General features: G+C 47.3%; 2 pseudogenes; both read right to left on the bottom strand.

Moving 5' to 3' along the window:
* Nucleotides 1-645: 645 nt before the first annotated feature.
* Nucleotides 646-764, bottom strand: LOC143998453 (5S ribosomal RNA; annotated as a pseudogene).
* Nucleotides 765-13,548: 12,784 nt separating this feature from the next.
* LOC143998940 (5S ribosomal RNA) lies at nucleotides 13,549-13,667 on the bottom strand (annotated as a pseudogene).
* Nucleotides 13,668-25,753: the final 12,086 nt, after the last annotated feature.

Below are 25,753 nucleotides of genomic sequence, written 5' to 3' on the forward strand. Positions count from 1 at the left end.
AACAAGCGAAAATAAACAGGTCAACACCAACAACATAAAAAGAAGCCTACGGCACCTGGTATTCACAGATGGTCTCCCATACAGGTATTAACCAGGCCGTACACTGCTAGGCCTCTGAGATCAGATGAGATTGTGCGCTTTCAGGGTGATGTGGCCATAGGTGTTCTATTCAGACACTCTCAACCCTCTTGACAAATGCCAAGATGGTCATCTTGGGAAAAAAGTGAAAAAAAAACAGGTCAACGCCAACAACATAGACCCTGGCGGTCTCCCATCTGACCCTGACCCTGACCCTGCTTAGCCTCTGAGATCGGGCGCTTTCAGGGTGATGTGGCCTTAGGCGAACGCTTCGGGACATACTCAAAACTCTTGACAGATGCTAAAATGGTCACCTTGGGAAACAAGCGAAAAAAAAACAGGTCAAAGCCAACAATATAAAAAGATTCCTACGGCACCTGTAATTAGGTACTATCCAGACCGGACCCTGCTTAGCCTCCGAGATCAGATGAGATCGGGCGCTTTCAGGGTGATGTGGCCGTAGGAGATTTCTTCGGGCTCTCTCAGCCCTCTTGACAAATGCCAAGATGGTCACCTTGGGAAACAAGCGGAAAAAAAAAACATGTCAACGCCAACAGCATAAAAAGAAGCCTTCGGCACCTGGTATTCCCAGTCGGTCTCCCATCCAGTTACTAATCAGGCCCGACAATGCTTAACCTCCGAGATCAGACAAGATCGGGCACTTTCAGGGTGATTTGGCCGTAGGCACTTTCTTTGGGCACTCTCACCCTCTTGACAAACGCCAAGATGGTCATCTTGGGAAACAAGTGAAAAAAAACAGGTCAACGCCAACAACATAAAAAATAGAATTTTTATATACAGCTTACCTGTAAAATCCTTTTCTTGAGAGTACATCACGGGACACAGGAGCTTCATTACATAGTGGGTTATATAGGCACCTCTGGTGATTGGACACTGGTTAACCCCCAATTAAGGAGAATTCCTCCCCTATATAACCCCTCCCATATGGGAGGCACCTCAGTTTTGTAGCAAAGCAATAGGAAACCACGTAAAACCCAAGAGGGGTGGGAGCGCTGTGTCCCGTGATGTACTCTCAAGAAAAGGATTTTACAGGTAAGCTGTGTATAAAAATCCTATTTTCTTGATCATACATCAGGGGACACAGGAGCTTCATTACATAGTGGGATGTCCCAAAGCAATGCTCAGATTGAGGGGAGGGAGACACAGATCATAATATATAGACCGCCAAGGACCGGAGGACCTAAACTGCAGCCTGCAGTACACTGCGCCCAAAGGCGATATCCTCTTGCCCTCTGACATCCACCTGATAGAATCTGGTGAATATGTGGACTGATGACCAAGTTGCAGCCTTACAGATCTGAGCCAGGGAGGCCTGGTGATGCACTGCCCAAGAAGCACTTACAGCCCTAGTTGAGTGCGCTTTCACTTGAAAAGGAGGGATCTTCCCTTTAACACTATAGGCCTGAGAAATAATCTGTCTAATCCACCATGAGAGAGTGGATTTTGATGCCACCTGACCCTTCCTAGGGCCTTCCGGCAAAATAAATAAGCAATCAGTTTTCCTTATCTGTGCAGTTGCCTGAAGATAGATACTGATTGCCCTTACCACATCCAAAGTGTGCAAAGATTCTTCTTCTGCAGACTGTGGGTCCGGAAAAAAGGATGGTAGGCTTACATCTTGATTCAAATGGAATCCTGAAACCACCTTAGGCAGAAAGGACCTGTTGGGACGCATTACCACCAGGTCCTTATGAATAATTAGATACGGTTCTTTACTGGAGAGAGCTGCTAGTTCTGACACTCTTCTAGCCGTGGATATGGCTACCAAGAAAACCAATTTTTTAGTCAAAAGAACTAACGAAGCCTGATGCAAAGGTTCAAAAGGTTGCCCCTGCAAAGCTGAGAGAACCAAATTCAGATCCCATGGGCATACCGGAGGTTTGACTGGCGGTCTTATCCCCATAGCCCCCTGGATGAAAGCCCGCACCAGGGAATGTGATGCAAGTGGTTTCTGAAAAACCACTGACAAGGCCGAAATATGCACCTTGATAGTGCTTATGGCCAAATTCATTTCTAGGCCTGACTGGAGGAAGGCCAAGATCCTGCTAATGACATACTTTCTAGGATGACATTCCCTGAGTTCACAACAGGAAACATATGCCCTCCAGATTTTGTAGTAAATAAGCCTGGAGGCCGGCTTTCTGGCATTGACCAGAGTAGAAAGGACTGGGCCCGAAAGCCCACGGTCTCTCAGAATGTGGGTCTCAGCAGCCAAACCGTCAAATTCAGACTGTGTAAAGCAGCATGGTAAATTGGACCCTGTGAGAGCAGATCTGGCCGGAGAGGGAGGATCCACGGCCTGCCTACTGCCAACTTCATGATCTCTGCGTACCACGGTCGCCTGGGCCAAGCCGGGGCTACCAAAAGAAGCGACTTTGTTTCCCTCTAGACTCTTCCCAGGAACCGCGACAGAAGCGGGCACGGGGGGAAGGCATAAATCAAATTGTACTGATCCCAGGGAACTGTCAGAGCATCCGACCCCTGAGCGAGTGTATCTCTTGTCCTTGACACAAATTTGTCCAGTTTTCTGTTGAACCTGGACGCAAACAGATCTACGTCTGGAGTACCCCACCTGCGACATATGTTCCAAAACACGTCGGGGTGCAGAGCCCATTCTCCTAGGCACAACTGCTGGCGGCGCAGAAAATCTGTCTGCCAATTTTCCACTCCTGGAATGAAGACTGCAGAAAGGCATGGAACATGCCTTTCTGCCCAGACAAGTATACGATTCACCTCTTTTTGCGCAACCAGACTTCTGGTACCGCCCTGGTGATTGATATAGGCCACTGCTGTGGCATTGTCGGACTGAACCCGAACAGGTCTGAAAGACCAGTTTATGAGAGCCATATAAACTGCCCGGATCTCCAAGACATTTATGGGCAATAGCTTCTCGATCGCAGACCATTTCCACTGCGAGCACGTCTCCTCCAACACTGCTCCCCAGCCTGTCAGGCTGCCATTTGTCATAATAATCTTCCATGGAAGAGGAAGAAAAGTTTTGCCTTTCAGCAAATTCTCGGTTTGTAACGAGACTCTTAGACTCGTTAGACGAGACTCTTGCGTGTCCCTGGGGATAGACGCATAGGAAGATCCAAGGACTGGGGCTTCCTGTTTCAAGCCGCAAGGATGAATCTTTGCAGAGGCCTTGAGTGGAACTGGGCGAATGGAACGGCCTCGAAGGAGGCGACCATTTTCCCAAAGAGTCTCATGCACAACCGAATGGGGGAAGATCTTCTGCCCAGAATTAGACGCACCAGATCCCCAATGGCCAAGGCTTTTGGCCTTGGTAGAAACACCTTGCCCTGAGCAGTGTCGATAACCATACCCAGGTATTCCAACCTGGTAGCAGGCTGTAGGGACGACTTTTCTAGGTTTATAATCCAACCTAGGCGTTCCAGCTGTTCTAGCGTTCTGGTAACACTGTGGTTCAGGAGCGCTACTGTTTTCTCTATGAGAAGCAAATCGTCTAGATAAGCCATGACGGCTATACCCTGAGCTCTTAGGTTTGCTAAGAGAGGGTCCAGAATCTTTGTGAAGACTCGAGGGGCCGTAGCTAGCCCGAACGGCAAGGCCACAAATTGAAAATGGCGCCGCTCTACCGCAAACCTTAGATTCTTTTGGTGTGCGGGAAAAATTGGCACATGGAGATATGCATCCTTGATGTCTATTGATGCCATAAACTCTCCCCCTTGCAGGGAAGAGACCACAGTGCGAATTGACTGTATTCAGAAGGACCGGATGCGTAAAAAACGGTTCAGATCCTTCAGATCCAGGATAGGTCTGACACTTCCATTTGGCTTTGGAACGGTGAAGAGATTCGAGTAAAACCCTGAACCCTGTTCTTTTGGGTCCACTTCTACTATCACCCCCTGGGATAGTAAGTGATCTAAGGCCAGAAATAGCGGTCTTTGCTTTACTGGGTCCCTGGGGATCCTTGACCTTAGAAAGCGAGAAGGTGGAATCTCCTGAAACTCCAGCTTGTAGCCCAGAGATACCGAAGAGACCACCCACTCATCCCGGATCTCTTCCCGCCAGGCTTCTGCAAACTGCAAGAGCCTTCCCCCCACTTGGCCGAGCGGGGGCGCTCCTTCACAAGGAAGCTTTCGGGCTCTGCTTGGCAGGCTTTCGCCCTCAGGATTTCTTCTGCCCCTGGGCCCGGCCTTGAGCCTTTCCTGTAGAGGGGGGTTGAGAAGGCCGTCGCCACTGCTTAGAGCTTGATGCTCCGGGAGAGAGAGAACGCCTAAATGATGGACGTTTGCTCCTTTTGACTGGAAGGAGAGTAGATTTACCCCCTGAAATTTTTTGGACGAATTTGTCTAATTCTTCTACAAACAAACGTTCCCCTTTAAACGGGAACCCAATCAAATGCTTCTTGCATGATAGCTCAGCTTGCCCAATTCTTTAGCCATAGGGCCCTTCGCATGTGTACCAACAGGAGAGACAAACGAGATGCTTGTTGGACAGAATCCGAAATCGCATCAATCAGGAAACACAGAATTTGAGGTATTTCTGCATAATTCTCCACTTCCTCACTGGGAAAGAGGCCAAGCATCTGCTTAACCTGTTCCTTGAGGAACTGACACAACCCCACAGCTGCGACTGTAAGTTGCACTACAGTGCCAGTCATGGAAAAGGAGGCTTTTTTTTTTTTGTAAAATCTTTATTTTGAGATATTTTGACATTGAAACACACTTAAGTATACATTAGACAGGTGTGTCAGGACCAAACAAAGAACAAATAAACTGTAGGAAACAATGACACCCATAAAAACTGACCCAGTGGCCAAGAGTTGGCGGCTCAAACCAGACACATGAATTAGGCAAACGGGTGGAGATGAACGTCTGGAGTGTCTTCTAGCTCATACACATCAAGTCCGGCCTCCGTGGGCTAGGGCCCCGCTCCAAGGTGCCTCTGAGCGGAAAGGAGAGGACGGGCCGGAGCCCAGTCCCCCACCTCCCGTCATACAAAAGGCCGGGGAGGCATGGGACCACCCCCAGGGGCCGCCCAGGAGAGGGGGGCACAATCACCTCCAGCAACCTCTCCCAAGCGTCCCCCGGGGGTAGGACAGGCCCACAGCAACCCCCCCGCCCAGGAGGGACGTCCCAGCATGGACCCCTCCGGACAGAGGGATTCCCCCCGTCAGCCAAACAAAGTGGCCGCAGGGCCAGCCAGCCCACAGGAAGCCTAACGCACCACCACAGCTCAATACCACGTAGGTCAATAAAAGGCAACATCTTATAGTGTGGAATACAGAGAAAGAAGGTAAAAAAGAACAGTAGGAAGGGTGAGAGAGAGGCAAGAAGGGGTAGAGAGGGGATTGGGGGATAGGGTAAGGGAGGAGGGTGGAGCCTACTTGACATCCCTGCGAAGTGCAGCGGTCCAGCACCAGGCGAGTCTCAGCAGCAAAGTCATCTCTCCGTCCATGGGGCAAGAAGGTGAAAAACAGCCACTAGATGGGAACATCATTGTGTGTGCGGGATCTCAAAGAGGGTTCCGCTAGCTCCAGTAGAGCCAAGTCCAGACTGGAGGTAGCGTATATAGTTTCGGACATGTAGACTGTCCATGATTGCCATATGCTGTCACACTTAGCCCGTGTACCCCTACAGGTTGCCACCCAATATTCCGCTTCTCTGATGTCATTCACTTTTTTGACCCAGTCCTCCACTGTGGGAGTCCTAGTTTGTTTCCAGTAAATCGGTATAAGATGTCTGGCCGCGTTCAACAGATGCGGCAGAGGGCTTTTTTTGTATCTACCAATCGGGATCGGAGGAATGTGCAAAAGATAGTTGGCCGGAGACAGTGGCACATCAAGATGCAAAACTGCCTCTATGCGGGATCGGATGTCCTCCCAGAATGGCTTGATTCGTGGGCAATCCCACCAAATATGAAGGAGGGTGCCCAATTGGCCACATTCCCTCCAGCACCGGTCCGATACCGAAGGGTAGATACGTGCTAAGTCTGCCGGCACTCTGTACCAGCGAGACAGTACTTTAAAATTAGTTTCTTGGGTTTTGGACTCCATGGAGCTAGCGTACGTGAGTTTGTAGAGGTGGGACAGTTGGGCCGCGGAAAAGTCAAGTTGTAGCTCCCTCTCCCAGACCCGTATGTATGTCGGTCTAGCGACCTCGGTAACACAGCCCAGCAAGTGATATAATTCGGAGATCAGGTGGGGAGTGGGTTCATCTGCTACAAAAAAACGCTCAAATGGTGTAAGGAGCGCTTCGTCCCTGATTAAGTGGCCATGGGCTTCAAAAAAGTGGTGCAATTGCCTGTATCGCCAAAAATTCATAGCTGTCTGCGCATGCCCGGTCTGCAGGGATTCATAGCTGACCATTTGGCCACCGCTGAGAAACTGTCCACAACTGGCATTCCCGTCAGCTGCCCAGGGGACAAAAAAGGCCCTCCGCTCCCCTGGCGGGAACCATAGGAACCCTCCCAGCGGGGCAAGCGGAGAAACAGGGGGGGATAGGCCCAGCGTCTTGTTCAGTTTGTCCCAAATCAAAAGAGACTGTACAGTGAGCGGGGAGACATCCACCGATAACCCCCTATATTCCGGGGACAACCAGGGCGCATAAGCCAAATCTCTCCCAGCTAGCCATTTTTACAGAGAGACCCACACTTTTGACTTAGTATGAAATTTCCAATTAAGTATCCTCTGTAGAACAATAGCCCTGTGGTACCTCTGGATATCCGGAACCCCCAGACCCCCCGTCAGCTTCGAGCGTTAAAGCAAGGCCATGGCTATTCTAGGTTTCTTTGTGTTCCACACAAATGTCGACAGAATGCTATTCAATTGGGTAAAAAACAGTTTAGGGAGGGAGATGGGTATCATTTGTAAAAAGAATAATACTCGGGGCAGGATATTCATTTTAATAATATTAATGCGGCCGAACCACGTAAAAGCGGTTTTGGTCCACTGCAACAAATCCGCCTTGATAGCATGTAATAAGGGGGGGAAATTAGCGGCATATAAGGCATCAAAGCAGTTGGTCAACTGGATGCCCAGGTATTTAATAGAAGACGTGGCCCAGGTAAAGGGGAATGCTAATTGCAGGTGGTCCGCTTGAGGCGGGGCGAGGTGAATAGGCAAAATCTCCGATTTGGAAAGGTTTATCTTGAAATTGGATAACTCACCAAAAGTCCTCAGCTCCTTCAACAGAACCGGCAACTAGATCAGGGGTTCAGAGAGATAAAGGAGCACATCGTCCGCATACGCCGACAGTTTGTGCTCCGTCATCCCAACCTTCAGGCCTCTAATGTCTGCGTTCGCCCTCACCCTGCAGAGCAGTGGTTCCAGTACCAAGGCAAAAAGGAGAGGAGACAGTGGACACCCCTGTCTCGTGCCGTTTCGAATCGGGAACCGGGAGGAAAGCACCCCATTCACCTTCACCTGTGCACACGGAGTGGAGTACAAGGCCATAATCGAAAGGACGATACAAGGTTTAGGATCAGGACTGTTACGTGCCCAATGAATGAGTTGGATTGCCCTGATGGAGTTATCTCTCGCCTCCCTGCCACGAATAAACCCTGCTTGGTCTGGGTGGATAATTTGGGGCATAAGACTCCCAAGTCTGTTTGCCAGGACTTTTGCTAGAATCTTAATATCGACGTTAAGAAGGGAAATCGGTCGATAGCTCTGGGGGACGGTAGGATCTTTGCCCTCTTTTGGCAGCACCGTAATGTGTACCAACAGTGCTTCGGTTGGGATAGGCTTCCCCTCCGCGATGGAATTAAAGTAGGTGCACATATGTGGCGTTAAGAGGGGCAGGAAGATCTTATAGTAGGAACCCGAAAAACCATCCGATCCCGGGCTCTTGCCCTTGGGCAGGGATTTCACCGTTAGCACAATTTCCTCCGGCGAAATCGGCCGCTTCAAGTCGACGCATTGTTCCGCCGTAAGTGTAGGGACTCTCGCCGACGCTAAAAATTCTTGAATGGCAGCAGACTTGGGAGGCTGAGCGTGTGCGGGCGAGGCCGGGGAAAGGTTATAAAGTTGGGCGTAAAATTCCTGGAACCCCGAGGCAATCTTGTTGGATTGGACCCAAACGGCACCTGAGGGGGAACGGAGCTTCTGTACATAAGCTTGAGCATGTTTCTTGCGAAGGGCCCTGGCCAGCATACGGCCGCATTTGTTTCCATGTTCATAGTACCTGTGTGAAAGATGCCTGGCCTGCCTACACGTGTGGCGATCTAATAAACGTAAAAACAGGTCACGCAATTCAAAAAGCTTCTGCTTAGCCTCTGGGCTCCCCCCCTGCTTATGGGAGAGTTCTGCCGCCTGTAAGGCGGCCAGAACCCTGTTGAAATCCTCTTGACGTGCTTTCTTGATTTGGGAACCCAATGATATCAGTTCCCCTCTAATCACGGCTTTGTGCCCCTCCCAAAGCACACCCGCACTTATCTCATCCGAGGCGTTTTCCCTAAAATAGTGGTAGATGGTCTCCGACACCTTGGCAACCGCAGCAGAGTCATCCAAGAGATTTTCGTTCAGTCTCCACGTCCAGGCCCTGTGGGGACCAGATGGTAATTGAATGGTCACGCCAACCGGTGCATGGTCCGAAAGGGTGATGCTGCCAATGGATGCCGTCTGCAGAAGCTCAAGCGTGGGACGGTCAACATAGACATGGTCTATGCGCGTGTATACGTCATGGACGGACGAGTAATAGCTAAAGTCTCGTCCCGAGGGATGCAAAATCCTCCAGATATCAAGTAAAAGGTGTGCCTGCAGTGATTTGCGAAAGTGTTTGAAAAAGGCATGGGAGTGTGAGGGTCGGGTGCTCGAAGTGTCGAGCAGATGGTCCGGGCAGACATTAAAGTCCCCGCCTAAAATTAAATACCCGGCTTTAAAGTCTGTCAATAGGTCAAGGGTAGCGTCCAGGAAGGTAAGCTGATCAGAGTTGGGGGCGTATAAGGAGGCGAATGTGTACATACACCCAGCTATGGTGCCCTTTAGGAAAACAAATCAGCCCTGAGGGTCAATTTTGCTATCCACTGGCTGAAAAGGGCACGTCTTATGGAACGCTATGGCAGTCCCTCTGGACTTGGCCTTAGGAGATCTACTGTGAAACCACTGATTAAACATATGGGTGGGCAACCTGGGTAGGGAATGGCTGGTGAAATGTGTTTCCTGCAGGAAGACCACTTGGGCCTTCAACTTTTTAAGTTCCCACCACAATTTGTTCCTCTTCCCCGGAGAGCAGAGACCCCGTAAATTGTAGGAAATTACCTGGAGTGTAGACATGGGAGAGTTGGAGGGTGGAGGACTGGGCAAGCGTCCCAACCCGCCTGGTGTAAGGACCGCAGCAACAGCAGGCTCCTAGGAAAAGGGGGGAGTGAAAAAAGAGGGAGAAGAAAAGGGGAGAGATAGGGAGATAAAAAACACAAAAAAATAGTACAAAAATACCAACAACATAAAAACAAAACAGCTACATCAAAATTAGACAATGCAGCAGTTTGGGGGGAGATGGGACCCACCCCACTATCCGGGGGGGCTCCTAGCCCCCTCCTAAAGTCCCAACAGGGAACTAAACCCATGGATGGATGGCCTATGTGGGGAACGTAAACCAAAATAAGGGGGAAAAGGAAGGTCCCCGCCCCGCCCACCACATCTGAGAGCAGAATAGCCTCAATTCGGGAGAAAAACCGATCCAAAAAAGCAACAAAAGTAAAAAATAAAAGAGGAGGAAAAAAGGGGTGAAGCCCAGTGTGGGCTGATTGCATTCGGGGACGTGGAGTCTGGCCGATCCCTGGCAGAGGCCCCCCCGCCACGGTAGCCGCACAGCAAACTGCAGACCGCGGAGGGGGGGGGGTCACGGAGGTAGCTACGATGGCAAAAGAAAAGGGGGAAATAAAAACAGAAACCAAAACACATTAAAAAAAAACCCTCCCCCCACCCCTGGTGCCCCGCAAAGGGAAGAAAAAGGGGGCGCCGTGGCAGACCACCTTCCAACATTGGGAATGTAAACATTCTCCGCCCTGTAGGCCTAATCTGATAGTCAAACAGTAACAAGGGCTGGAGAGAAGTCACCAAAAATTCTTGCGGCCACGGCAGCCACAGTCTTCGGCCGCATAGGGCACATCCAGGTCCCTGGAACACCCGGGGGGGGGGGGGGGTACAGGGTCAAAACATCCCATTTACAATTCCCGTGGGGGGAGGCCCAGACACCAGCAATCATAGTAGAAAAAGTCCGCAATCAGCCGTCTATCACACAGCCCAGGCTCGGTATCAGTCTCGGGTGGTAGAAGGAACCACTGAAGAGTTGCGGGTTGAACTATGTCTGTCCCTCCGTCGATGCTTGCGTGTGACTGTAGACCATCTGTGAGGAAGGGGGGGGACAAGAAAGTCGCTCGGGGGTCCTCTACAATCCAGAAAGTCCACGGGATTCAGCCCCAGAGAGGATAGAAAATGTGGAAGATCGTCTTTTGTGCGCAGGGTCACCTGCCTGCCATCCTTAAGCACATGCAGAGAGAAGGGGAAGCCCCAGCGGTAGGACAGTCCTGCAGCCTGGAGCACAGAAAGGAGCGGGCGAAGGGCTCTCCGCCGCATGAGGGTGCGCCGCGAGAGATCCTGATAGAAAGTCAGTCGAGCACCATCAAAATCATAAAAGGGCTTACCCCGCACTTTTTTCATAATCCGGTCCTTGATAGTATATTTGTGAAGTTTACAGATTATATCCCTGGGATTGTCAGCGTCTTGAGACGGGGGGCGCAGTGCTCTGTGGGCTCGGTCTATTTCAATAGGAGCAGTGGCTGGGACTCCCAATATGTCCCTAAAGATATCAGTCAGAGTGGGGACAATATCCCTGGGTCCAGTAGCCTCCGGGAGCCCCCTGATCCTGATATTGGCCCTCCTGCTGCGGTTTTCAACATCATCCAATTGCCCCAGCAGTACCTCAAGCTGATGGTCTTGTGTTTGGCACCTAGATTGCAGCAGAGCAATAGCGGGGAGAGTCTCCTCTAGTTTTTCCTCCAGGGCCTCCACTCTGTGACCCAGATGTGTAGTATCAGCTTTAAGCTGGGCAATATCAGCGGTGAAAGCCTTCTCCACTCTGCTAGTGAACTTTTCTAGGTCCTCTCTGGTGGGGAGAGACATAATATGGCGGCGTATTGTGTCATCTCCCATGAGGTCTGAGACCTCTGAGCGGCCATCCAGGGACCCGGGGGATGCAGGGGGGGCCGAATCGCTTACCGATCCTGGGGAGGGCACCGGAGAAGCCAGGGGAGACGGTCCGGTTGACTGGGAAGGCGTCACAGTAGCAGGCTGTGAGGATTTCCCAGCTTTCTGAAGTTTCCCGGTCGATATTGGGTCCATCGCGGCCCTGTCTGTGGGGGCCCGGGAAGAACTGATCCAGCTGTCCCTGCCGCTTCTTGTTACCCTGCGGCGGTCGGGAAGACTGCCGGGATCGTTGGGACATTGAGCCCGGTGATGTGGATCGGATTTCCCCGCTGAGGGCAGCTGATATGTGCGGCGATGGAGCGGAGCTGAGGTGAAGCACTTCCTCACTCCTCCATGGTCAGGACACGCCCCCCCAAAAGGAGGCTTTTAATAATGTTTCCAGCTTCTTATCAGTTGGATCTTTAAATACCTGAGCATTATCCAAAGGACAGGTCAGATTTCTATTCACGCAAGAAACAGCCGCATCGACAGATGGGACCCCCCATTTCTTGGTGAAACTTTCCTCCAGAGGATAAAGCATAGAAAACCTTTTAGGAGGAGCAAACAGTTTATCGGGATGTCCCCAATCCTCATACAACAATTTATCCATTAAGGGATTAATTGGAAAGGAAAAGGCAGGTTGTGGGATTTTCCTGACTCCCAGGGAAGAAACAGAGGACGTAGCGATCTCAGCAGCAGGCATTCTGAATGTGGTATGCACCAATTCAGTATAATACTGCACCTGTTTTCTGAGCGCCTGGGAGGAGGGGACTCTCTCCTCTTCCTCTGATTCATCCGACTGCTCAAGATACCTGTCCCAAGATAGGGATCTCTCCTCATTGTCAGAAGTGTCATCTGAAAGAGGAATCTCAGCAGAGGGAGGGGATCTACCCCTTTTCCTGCTTTCTTTCAGGGAAGCTGAAATAAAATTCATGATTCTCCCTTCAAAACCTTCCAATGTAGCCCTAAGGGAGTCCTCAGTGATGTATACCGGGGCTGAAATATCAGGAGAGGCTGCAAATCCTGACAGGGGCACTGACTCATCCTGTGAGGCTGACTCCAGTCTTGCAGGGGGGGGATGGTAACCTACAGGCATTTTTAGAACCCCTAGACCTAGGCGGTGACTTACCAGTGTCCTTGTTATCTCCCCCTGAGACCCTCTTACAAGGAGACATAGTCCTAAGCTACAAAGCAGAGGTACTAGTACAAAGTGCAATCACTGTTGTGCTTAAAGTCTCACAATAAATATATATGCTTAAACTGCACAACCTGATGCTGAGTAGGTTTGTCTTAGGTTTGCCTGGATCCAATCCCTTGGGATGCTTACTGCCCACAGCTCCTGTGTCTCCACTTACAGCCCCCTGACGCTCTGGGCTGTAAAACTGCGCAGTACAGCGCCGTGCACACCGAACGACACGGCTCGCAAACACACTCCCGCCTCCTCCATTAGCACGGAAGCGTGCTTGGTGTGCGTGCACGAGGACTGCCGGTATCCAGGGGGGAAGGGAATTGCCATCGGAGCTGTCTGGGACCCCCAGACTACGTATTACATTCATTGTGGCTGAGATTGCAGTGGAGACATGAGTCATCTGGGAGAACCAGGCTTCACTGAGCGTGTGTATCTGAAAGGCATGTAAGTATGCATCAGGCTGCTCTTACTCCCCCTAGTGGTGGAAACCAAGTAAGACATACAACTACTCAATGAAGAAATCCATAATATAATTTATACAGGATTAACTTCCCTTACCTGTCCTCGCCGCAGGAATTGCTGAAAACAGACAGATTCCAGCCTTCACCCATCACGGCGGGCAGAGTTGTGCCAACCTTCAGGTTTTTTTGGGGGTTCCTTCTCAGAAGAACCTCCTACCTGGACCTTGTAAAAGACTCTGCCAGAAACTTTCGTGCCACTATGTAAATAGTACAGTAAGTCTGGTTTTCCCAGAGCCCAGTCTTCCAATAGGAGAGGACTTACAGGCAAAACCTCGTTTCTTCAGATGACGAGGCCCGGGTACCATATCATCTTGGGAGTCAAAATATCGGCCCGAGATATGGATCCGGTTTGTTGTAGCCCTTAGGCCCCCGCAGGGACCTGCACAGAACTTTCTTCATAGCACATGTTTTACGTGACCAACCACCACTGGCAAAGGGAAAAATTAGGTGCCTCCCATATGGGAGGGGTTATATAGGGAAGGAATTCTCCTTAATTGGGGGTTAACCAGTGTCCCATCACCAGAGGTGCCTATATAACCCATTATGTAATGATCCTGTGTCCCGTGATGTATGATCAAGAAATAAGCATACGGCACCTGGTATTCCCAGTCGGTCTTCCATCCAGTTACTAATCAGGCCCGACAATGCTTAACCTCCGAGATCAGACAAGATCGGGCACTTTCAAGGTGATGGGGCCATAGGCGATCTCTTTGGGCACTCTCAACCATCTTGACAAACGCCAACATGGTGATCTTGGGAAACAAGCTAAAAAAACCAAGTCAATGCCAACATTGGAGGCTAAGCAGGGTTGGGCAATCAGTTTACTTGCCTGAAATAGGCATCTCAGAACTGCCATCTGGCTGCTTCCCGGGTTTCCAACTCCTTCAACTAATCCCAGGAGACAATACTTCGCCTCCATCCTGGTGGAGGATCCAAACACCTGATCAATGGTTCCTGTCACCTCCGTCCAGTAGCAGATCAACTTCGGGCATCTCCAAAACATGTGCATCATGTCTCCCCCCATGTTCCCGCACCGGGGGCAACTTGCGTCCGGCCGTTCGGCCAAATTGAAAAAGTTTACGAGGAGCATAATAAGTTCTATATAATAAGAACAGATGTGACATCCTCTGAGAGGAGAGCCACAATTGACCACAGGCAGTATTCCTGTGGCCAATTATAGCTCAAGGGGGTTTAGTACACACCCCACACTATATAAGGCAGCCAGCGCAGCGGCCTTGTATAGTGTGTTGCGGCGGTCAGGGAAAGAGGACGATAGGCAGGGACAGTGTCTTTACTGCTTGGGAACCTAGCACTGTTACAGTGGGTGTTATGTGCCTCCTGCACAGTACACACCTGAAGCTACCCTTTATTACTGGTGTTCAATTTTTGCAATACAGGCATCGGCAGTGCAGAAGTTAGAGTGGGTGTTGTGTGCCTCCTGCACAGTATACACCTGAAGATACCCCTTATTGCTGGTGTTCTGTTTCTGTAATGCAGGAACCTAGCACTGTTACAGTGGGTGTTGTGTGCCTCCCACGCTTGTCCTTATTTTCGGCAGCTGGACGTGTTGAGCCACATCATGGCTTGGTCGGATGTGAAAGACCAAGCCCTCCTAATGCTCCTCATCCTCTCTCACCCAGGCTCAGGGTACTAGCCTGTGTTCTGTATACACTAGGCTTTCTTCTGTATACCCTATCCTCTCTTTATACACTAGCCTGTCGTTTATGTACACTAGACTCTTTGTTTACCTCATAAATGGCAGTGTATATAGAAGGAAGGCTAGTTTATACAGAGAGGCTAAGGTATACAGAAGGTAGGCTAGAGAATAAAGAAGACAGGCTAGTGTATACAGGACACATGCTAATGTATAGAGAAAACAGGCTTGGTTATAGAGAGAGACTGAGACTATTATATTCAGAAGAAAAGCTAGTGTATAGAGAGAGGCAGGCTGGGGTATACAGAGAGGCTAGTGAATACAGATAGGGTGATGTGTACAGAAATGCTAGTGTATACTGAGAGGCTAGAGTATACAGTTATTCTGGGGTATACAGAGACTAGTTTAAAGAGAGGCTAGTGTATACAGAATACAGACTCGTGTATGCAGATAGGCTTGAGTATACAGAGATGCTAGAGTAAACAGTGAGGCTGGGGTACACAGAAAGGCTAGTTTAAAGAGAGGCTAGTATATACAAAGATGTTAGTGTATAGAGAGAGTCGAGTGTATACAGATAGGACAGTGCATATAGAGAGACTAGTGTATACAGAAGACAGGTTTGGGTATACATCCAAGCTGACAGTGTATACAGAAGCCTGGGTAGTGTATACAGAGAATCTAGTGGATACAGAAGACAGGCTGGTGTATTCTAGCTAGTTTTTAAAGTCTAGTGTATACAGAAGACAGGCTGTGGTATACAGAGGGTTTAGTGTATTCAGAGAGTCTGGTGTATAGAGATGCAAGGGTGTACAGAGAAGCTAGTATATATAGAAGACTACAGCATACAGAAGAAAGGCTAGTGAATACAGAATAAAGGCTGGCTTCTACGGAGAGGCTAGTGTATGCAGAACACTATCTAGGGTATAAAGAGAGGCTAGATTATACAGAGAGGCTAGTGCATACAGTGAAGCTATTTTATATAGAAGCCTGGTTAGTGTATACAGAGAAGCTAGTGTGTACAGAAGAAAGGCTAAACAGGCTATAAAGAGAGACAAGTGTTTACAGAGGACAGTTTGGGGTATAGAAAGATGCTAGTTTATACAGAGAGGGCATACAGAAGACCGAAGACGGGCTAGTGTATTCAGAACATAGGCTAGGTATTCAGAGAGTCTAGTGTATACAGTCGGCGAGTGTATAAATAAGACTGGCTAGTTTACACAGTGTTTACAGAGATGCAAGGGTGTACAGAGAAGCTGGTATATAAAGAAGACTACAGCATACAGAAGAAAGGCTAGTGAATACAGAATACAGACTCGTGCATGCAGATAGGCTTGAGTATACAGAGATGCTAGAGTAAACAGTGAGGCTGGGGTACACAGAGAGGCTAGTTTAAAGAGAGGCTAGTATATACAAAGATGTTAGTGTATATAGAGAGATTCGTGTATAGAGAGAGTCGAGTGTATACAGAAAGGACAGTGCATATACAGAAGACAGGCTTGGGTATACATCAAAGCTGACAGTGTATACAGAAGACTGGGTAGTGTATACAGAGTGTCTAGTGGGTACAGAAGACAGGCTGGTGTATTCTAGCTAATTTTTACAGTCTAGTGTATACAGAAGACAGGATGTGGTATACAGAGGGTTTAGTGTATTCAGAGAGTCTGGTGTATACAGTCGGCGAGGTCTACCGCTAATTGTACGGTAATGCAAAATGTTCACAAAACCATCCATTTGCTACCAGACATGCTGCACATATTATGAGTAATGTAACTATCGCTCGCTAACGATGTAAAAAGTTTTATTGCTTTTCTGACATTAACCGAGTATCTCTGACATTAACTGAGTATCTCTCTGCACTAGGATCATTGCACAGTTAAAACACAGTGACAAAACATTTCTTTTTACCGCAGAAAAATGTGAGAAAAGCAGTGTAAGCCGTCTTTCTGCCATATGCTTCAGAAAATTAATGTTCCGCTTTTAAATCCATATCAATTCCACATCCTAATGTAAACTGTCTAAAATTTTAACATTTACTGATAGCAATTACTGATATTACATTATGATTATACCAGTGGAAATGGACCGCGTAATGGAATTGTCAAATTAATCATAATCTCAGAGTTAACTTAGCTGATAAATTTACGATTTACTCAACGATTTACTCAACGATTTAAACTTAGATTTTTTCAGGCTAAGTCAATTTAATCTTAAATAATTTATACTATATTCTACTGTACTCCTAAATAATGTACTGTTTTTCTGTATTTTAGCCGTGCTCATATTTCGTGTTATGTTGCTATTCCGACAATCGGCCTTAATGAGGATATTACTTTGCAACAATCTCTTGATCCCTTTTGTGTATTCACTTTATCTGTATTTATATTTACTGCCTCAATATACTTATTATTATTATATTATAGAGATTACTATCTCTAAATCATTGTAAACGTAACCATAGATATAATGTCTACAGCTAATTTTACGTTAAAGCAAAATTCACACAAAACCATCTTTTTAAAACCTTTTAAAGCCGGCACATTAAGAATAATGCAACCATCTCTCTACCTCTATGCAATAGGATTCTCTTTCTGACTCTATTTTGTATATTACTTCAACTGTCACACTGATAACCATTTGTAACACATAACACTGGCAACACATTTTTTAAAAGCAGCAAAATGCGAGAAAGTGGTTGCAGTAGCAAAGGATAGCAATAAAGTTTGATTACATTAATAACACATAATGCAACTATTTTACATTCACATCAAGCATACATCCTATTGTAAACTGTCTATCACTATTAATTTTCAGGGTTACTGATACATTATGCGGATAACCAGTGGAAACGGAGAAAAGTCAGTGTAAGCCGCCTTCGTGCGTAACAAAATTAATGGCACGATTTACACGTTGGAATTTACAAGCTACGTTAATTTACTCTTAAATAATGTATACCCTTTAGCTGCTTAGCTCACACTTTGCTGTATGTAGCCGCGTTAACTGTATTAATGGTTTCATGTAAGTAACCAATGGGGATTGACATTTCATGTCTATCTCACATCTCTAATGCAATTTGTCTCTTTAAAATTTCATACTTTTCCGGTTATTATACTTTCTCATCCTTAAAGACAAGTTGCTGATATTTTATGATTACAGCAATCATCTCATCTAATTGCTAGTCCGATATTCTAACTTGGTATTACTTTGCAAGGCTCTATTGAACAATGTAAAGGTAAGCTAGATATTTTGTGTATTTCCACTTAAACTCGACCTGTTTATACTGTCTCAATATTATCCTTTCTAATTTTGCTAAATTAGATTATAGGGTTTGCTATGTCTAAATCCACCTTTATTACGTATACTGCTACTTTTAGGATAATACAAAACCATCTTTTGCTTCTTTACACGCTTCACATATTAAGAGTAATGCAATGCTACCGATGTGAACAGTTCAATTGCTCTTCTTACATTTAGCTGGTATCTCTCTGCTATAGGAAACTGAATTTGTATTACAACGATAACTCATCTAATATCAGTCCACTCAGTGCTACCGGGATAACTTTTTCATTTAGAGTAATGAAATGATTTCTCAGTCATTTTGAAGCTACTGCAAAAAACGCTTCCGATCTCTTTTCAACTGCAATACTTAAGCTCTGCAATATAAAGGAATATTTAGCTGCTTAGCTCAAACTTTGCTGTACGTAGCCGTGTTAACTTTATTAATGGTTACCAATGGGGATTGACATTTCATCTCTAATTCACATTCACATTTCTAATGCAGTTTGTCTTTTTGCCATGTCATCCTCTGCCAGTTATTTTCCTTTCTTATCCTTATGCTATATTTGGGGTATATTTACTACATTATTAAAGACACGTAATGAACCCGATTGATAAAAACCTACACACGTCGTTGCTGTCATTTCCTGTATTTCCACTTAAACTCGACTTGTATATACTGTCTCAATATTAATCTGTGTTATTTTGCTATATTTATTATTAGAATAACCAGATTACGATCTCTATATCCTGGTAAACCAACTCACACAAAACCATCTCATTTCTACCTTACACGCAGCAATAAATATTAAGATATTAACATTTAACCGGTATCTCTCTGCAATAGTAAACGGAATGGGTAGATCACTCATCTAATATCAGTCTTCTCAGTGCTACCGGAACAACTTTTACATTTAGAGTAATGCAACGATTTCTCAGTTTTATGAAGCTACTGCAACTAACGCTTTGGATTTCTTTCCTGTTAAATTACGCTCTGCAATATTAAGCCATGTAAATTGTCCTATTGGTCTACTAACAATGCTATGTATAATAATACAAATCTTTCAAAAGCAATATCGTCTCACTACAATACTTACACTCTGCATAATAAATATGATTAATGCGACTAATGCTAATAATAAAGTCGTCTAAAACTCGGCTATAGGTAGAGAATAAAACTATCTTACATCAAAATAAACCATGTACTGCCAAACCAATAACGGCCAATTACTTAACGTCTATCAGTCAATGACTTAACAAAATAAACTTAGCACTCTTTTGTTCTATTTTTTATATATGTAGTTCTCTACATTAACTGTCACATTGATATCACCACTGACAACACACTACTGACCTTTTAACAGCACCAAATATGAAAAAAGCACTGTAACTCTTTACATGATTTAGATGTAGTTGCATTAGCAAAAAATAAAGTCATGTCTTCTGTACACGCTAGCCTTTCTGTATACATTAATCTTTCTGTGTACACCAGTCCCTCTATATAGACTAGCCTCTCTGTCTTCTGTATACACGTGCCCGTAACCTATATACACTAGCCTGCCTTCTTTTTACAATAGTCTCGGTGTCCAAGCCTCTCTGCATACACTAGCCTCACTGAATTCCCCAGACTCTCTTCTGTATACACAAGCCTATCTGTAAACAATAGCTTGTCATCTGTACACACTAGCCTCTCTGTATACACTAGCCATTCTTCTGTATACACCAGGCTCAGGGGAATAACATTAGCCTATCTGTATTACCTTGTTTTACTTTTCTGATTTCTGTTTCTTTTCTAGGGTCTACCTCGCCGTATACCCAAGCCAATCTTATTACCCCAGCCTCATTCCAATTATAATAGCCTCACTGTATACCCCAGGCAGTCTTGTGTTGGGTTTTTTCAGTCTGCTCAGCCATCTTCTTGTAGGGTTCTTCGGGTCAGCCCTTGCTCCCTTTTCCCCACGTATCCTCTCATTCACAAGAAGTTCATTCTCATGTCTGGGTTACCTTGGGCATCAGGCTCATCCTATCCTTCACGGGACATTCATTTGGGTTTGCGTAGCTTGCAGGCTCTTAAGGGGTTCCTTCTCATCTTCAGGTCAAGAGTCGGTGGGTTCTACTCTCACAGCGGTAACTTACAGTTGGCATTTGGGCATATGTCATTTTATGGATGGGATCTTTACCTTTCCTTTTCCACCTATACTTGTGTCTTTTTGCCCTCTTTTCAAGCATACTGACCATCCAGGCCATGGCACACCTCAGGCCTTGGTTCTTAACCACTACAATACAGGGCACTTTCGCCCCCTTCTTTCCCAGCCCAATTTTCAGCTTTCATCGCTCTAGCGCTTTCAGTGACAATTGCGCGGTCATGCTACACTGTACCCAAATGAAATTTTTATCATTTTGTTCGCACAAATAGAGATTTATTTTGGTGGTTTTTATTCACGACTCCGTTTTTTATTTTTTGCGATATAAGCGCAAAAAAGCGGAAATTTGGAAAAAAAACAATATTTTCTTTTTTCTATTTTAAAAGAAATCCAATAAAATCAAATTTTGTCATAAATTTAAGCCAAAATGTATTCTGCTACATGTTTTTGGTAAAAAAAAATCTGTTAAGTGTATAATAATTGGTTTGTGTGATCACGGACATATGTACGCAAATGATCATGTACATATGTGTGCAGGTGATCACGTACATATGTGTGCACATAATCATTGGGACAAGTGATTTTAGTGGGACATATGTGGGGGACATGTTTTTATTATTAGGGACATGTGTTTTTATTTTTTGGGGACATGTGTGTTATGGGGACATATGTGGGGACTGTGTTTACACTGTGTGGTGTGTTGTGTGTTTACACTAGACTGAAGATCAGTGAGTAAAAAGCTGTAAAAAACAGCTCATACTCACTGATCATCAGCCGGCTGCAGCAATCTACTCTCCTCTCCTCAGCGATGACTTCTGTGTGAGGAGAGGAGGAGCCGATTGCCTAGCAACCGGCTGTTTGTTTACATCACATGACGGCCGTGATTGGACACGGCCGTCATGTGATCAGGAGGGCCAATCACAGAGCCCTGATTGACATTCCTGAACGTCCTATCAGAAGTAGACGGCTCCCACCCGGCCGTATATGTGCATTGGCCGGGTGGGAAGTGGTTAAGTAATATCGCATTTCCCACTTGAAGACTCCGATTACAAGTGCGAAGGCTGGCCGCAGGCCAGCCCGTATTTGTGGGAGGAGTCTGAGGGACTATTAAACCCTCCTCCTCTGTCAGGGTCAGGGTTGGTGTTTTCTAGGGAGAGAGACCGAGTTACACAGACTTGCTAGTGTATACAGACGGAATAGTGTATACAGAAGACCAGCTAGTTTATACAGAGAGGCTAATGTGTACAAAAGACAGGCTAGATTATACAGAAGAACGTACTGGATATGCAGAGATGGAGGCGAGGTTATACTGAGGGAGAGGCTGTTTTACACAAAGAGGCTAGTGTGTGCAGACTTGCTAAAGTATACGGACAGACTAGTGTATACAGAGAGGCTATTTTAAACAGAGAGACTAGGGAAAACAGAGAGGCTAGTGTACAGAGACAAGCTGACAGTGAGGCCGGGGTATAATGAGAAGCTAAGTTATACAGTAGACAGGCTAGTTTATATAAAAGACAAAATTGGGTAAACAGAATACAGGCTGGGGTATAATGAGAGGCAAGATTATACATAGAGGCTAGGGTATAAAGATGTATACAGAAAGGCGGGGTATACCGAGAGACTATGTGTATAAAAGACAAGCTAGGGACGGACTAGTGTATACAGAAGACCGGCTAGTTGATACAGAGAGGCTAATGTGTACAAAAGACTGGCTAATGTATACAGATAGGCTAGATTATACAGAAGAACATCCTGGGTATGCAGAGAGCTCAGCTTCAAGGGATGGCCAACGTGAGTAATATGAGTGAGACTCCTCACCCCCCCCCCCCACCTACCAGATCTGACTTTCATCCCCTTGCCCTCTCTGCCCCGGTCATCTGGTGGCAGTTTTATGCACTCCCTGGCCCCCACCCATTCATAATCCTTACCGACCTTTCCTTCCGCTGCTCACAGGAACATACTGGATGACTTGTCTAATTAACCAACTTGTACAAGACACCGCTATCCTCCTGTCTGACACCGGTCCCCATTGGAGGCGTTACCCCTCACTGTTTGGGTGGTCCCTGCCTCCCCCTGGATGCTCCACATATACCCCGACGACATTGTCGGAGGGGCACCACTTGACAGGTGGCATCTCCCATTGGAGGAAGGGATGATGGCCCCAACCCCTTGGCAGCAGGTTCTTTCATGTACAGACCAGGGCGGCTCATCTTCCCTTCTGGAGTCTTGACCTTAGAGGGGGGAGTTGCACTTTGGGGGGTCTGAGTGATACCTAGTGCGCTGTACTGGAAGGGCTTGACATTCCCGCATATGTGTCCCCTCTCCCTGGTTGCGCCCCTCGTCCCCCCCTCTGGCCCCCACCTACTCTTTGCCGAGATTGCCTTCTGCAGCTTTCGGGGACACCCTGGATGACTTATTTATTGAGCCTATTGGTGCGAGACACTGCTTCCCTCCAGTTTGACTCTGGACCCCCCTGGAGGATTTACCCCTTACTGTTTTGGCGGTCCCAGCCTCCCTCTGGATGCTCTACACAGCCCCCGATGGTGATGCAGGAGAGACACTAATTGGCGGGCCCCAGAACTGCTGCTCGGGTGAAGTCTCCCGTTGGATGGAGGGATGGTGGCCCCAGCCCCTTGCCTGCCGGATTCTCCATGCACCGACCAGGGCTGCTCCTCTTTCATCTTCATGTGGTGACCATGGAGGGGAGGAGTTGAAACTTATGGGGTCCGGGTGGTTGCTGGTGTGAGCACGCTAAAGGACTTGACCTTTCCGCATGTTTGTCCCCTCTCCTTTGCTGCCCCTCCTTCCCTCCCCCCTTCCCTCCCTTACCTCCTTCCCTTCCCTCCCCCCTTCCCTCCCCCCTTTCACTCCCCCTTTCCCCCCTTACCCCCCTCTTTTCCCCCCTTCCCTCCCCCTTTTCCCCCGGGGCGTGGATGGAGGAGAGGGGGTAAGAAGAGGACAATCTGCCAAAGAGAGAAATACATTTGTTCGGGGGCTGCATGTACTTTTGGGGTATGGGACGGGGGGTGGTGGATCCCATTCTGTGATGCCTTTTCTGTTGTGACGGGCTCCCTCGTGCATGCCTACATTTAGGGCGAGCTGAGGAGACCCCTCAGTGCTGACAGTTCTATGCTCTACCTCTGTTTTAATTATACTATTGTTTTTTGGTTCTATGATGTTACTGATTGTCTTTTATTTGCATACCGGTATCAGACGGGACATTTACCACTGCCGGGACTGGGGGGACTGGGATCCGGGGGCTCCCTCTCCGACCTGTCTACCCACCAACCCAAGTAGGACGGCGCTTTAAACCCAGTGTACATCTGGTAAACGCTATAGCATAATTGTGCTGTTTTAGTATACAATTCCTGTACTGTTGAGTGCGGACAACCCTTAATTTCCCTCTCCCCCTGGGGTTGAGGTGCCCGGCCTCTTTTTCCCCTTACCTTTCCTTCCATTTGCCCTTCCTTTTTCCCCCTTAGTTCCCTCCATCCATTACCTACCCAATACCTACCTTGGTTCAACTTTCTTTGCTTTTCTCGGACGTCCCCCTTCCCCTCCCCGAGGAGCGATGGCAGACTCAGTCAAGGTCACCTCTCTAAACGTTAAGGGACTGAACTCCTCTGAAAAACGGTGGATCCTCCTGTGAGAACTGAAGACTTCCTGTACTGATGTGGCCTTTATACAAGAAACACATTTTAAAAATACTAGCCTCCCCTTTCTACGGTCAAGATCCTTCGCTAAGGTCTACCACTCTACTAACCCCTCCTCTAAGACCAAGGGAATCTCCATTCTGATCTCTAGCAGGCTCCCCTCGGTTCTCCAGGATTCTCTGGTGGACCCTGGGGGCCGATATCTTTTTCTTAGGGGCCACATTGGAGAGCTCCTTTTTACATTTGCCACTGTGTACGCTCCCAATGATCACCAAGACACATTCCTCAGAACTACCCTGCACAGATGATGTGACTTTCGGGAGGGCCAGTTGATATTAGGTGGGGACTTTAATGTCCCCTTTCGCCATCGGTTGACACTTCTGCCTCTTGCTCCTCGCTCCTCATTTACTCTAGAAAGCGGATTACTAAGTGCTTACTGAATGACCAATTAGTTGATATCTGGTGTCTGCAACACTCCGGGGAAAGGGACTACTCTTTTTGCTCTTCCCCTCACAAATCATACTTGAGGATAGACTTCTTCTTGATTCCACATGACCAACTGCACTTGGTGAGCTCTTCCTCCATCGGCCATATTACTTGGTCTGACCACGCTCCTGTAGCCCTTACCTACACCCTCTCTAGGAACCCCTCACCTAGGACTCTATTCTGGCACCTTAATGAGAGCCTCCTCCAGATACCGGAAGTTTTAGCAGATGTGACCAGGGAATTGGACCTTTATTTCCAAGAAAACTAAATGCAGGACTGCGACCCGGGGATAATTTGGGAGGCTCACAAGTCAGTACTCCGCAGGGTACTTATCAGGCACGGGGCACGCATCAAACGAACACGGAAGGAACAAATTGCTAATCTGTTTTGTGAACTTGCCTCTGTGGAAGCGAAACATAAACATGCCCCCTCACGGACCTTAGAGATTGAATTGGGGACACTCCGTACCCAGATTACTGACCTACTCCATTATAAAGCGAAAGCAGTACTCCAGTTTTGTCGTAAACTGATGTAGGAATCAGGGGACAAATGCAGAAAAATCTTTGCCAGGTCAGTAAAGGAGTGGAAATCTGCCTCTTACATACAACAGTTGATAGATGAGAATGGCCAGAGGGGCTCTACCCCAACCCAAATAGCCAAAGTCTTTGAAAAATGCTACTCTGATCTCTACAACCTGCCCGATTCAGGGTCCGGACAGGACAATATAGACAGATATGTAACCGGTTCTGGTCTACCAACCCGATCACACTGGAAGAAGTCCAGATGGCCGTGGGACCTCCGAAGGTGGGTAAGGCTCCGGGCCCTGACGGATATACCGCACAATACTATAAGACCTTCCTCCCTATTCTCGGCCCGCGCTTGGTGAATTTATTGAATACTCTGAGCTTGAATGGGGATTTTCCTGAGCATACCCTTAGAGCCCACATCTCGTTGATACCTAAGGAGGGCAAAGACCCGGGCCTATGTGGGAGCTACAGACCCATTTCCCTCCTAAATTCGGTCCTAAAACGATTCTCTAAAATCCTCGCCACGTGATTGGCACAGCACTTGCAGTCCCTTATACATATTGACCAGTTAGGTTTTATTCCCACCAGGGAAGATAGGGACAACACCATTAAGGTGCTTACCCTGGTCCATAAAGCAAAGTCATCTGGGACCCCTTGTCTTTTCGTGAGTACTGATGCCGAGAAGGCTTTTGATCGGGTCAAATGGACATTCATGTTCTCGGTCCTTCGCCATATAGGTCTGAGTGAACGGATGTTGGCATGGATAAGTAAGATATACTCACGCCCTTCAGCTCAACTCAAAGCGAATGGGGTGCTCTCATCTCCCCTTGACATCGGGAATGGGACCAGACAGGGTTGCCCCCTGTCGCCCCAGTTATTCGCACTGTCATTGGAACCCTTTCTCTCCACAATTCGACAAAACTCAGACATAACGCGACTCCAAATCGGTACTATTGAAATCTGCCTACGTAGATGACATGCTGTTCTCGTTGACGAATCCCAGAGTTTCCTTGCCAAATCTCCTTCGGGAATTCCAGATATACGGGATACTT

This window comes from Lithobates pipiens, unplaced genomic scaffold, assembly GCF_037356315.1.
Source record: "Lithobates pipiens isolate NorthernLeopardFrog02 unplaced genomic scaffold, aLitPip1_a1.2 Scaffold_19, whole genome shotgun sequence".
Taxonomy (NCBI): domain Eukaryota; kingdom Metazoa; phylum Chordata; class Amphibia; order Anura; family Ranidae; genus Lithobates; species Lithobates pipiens.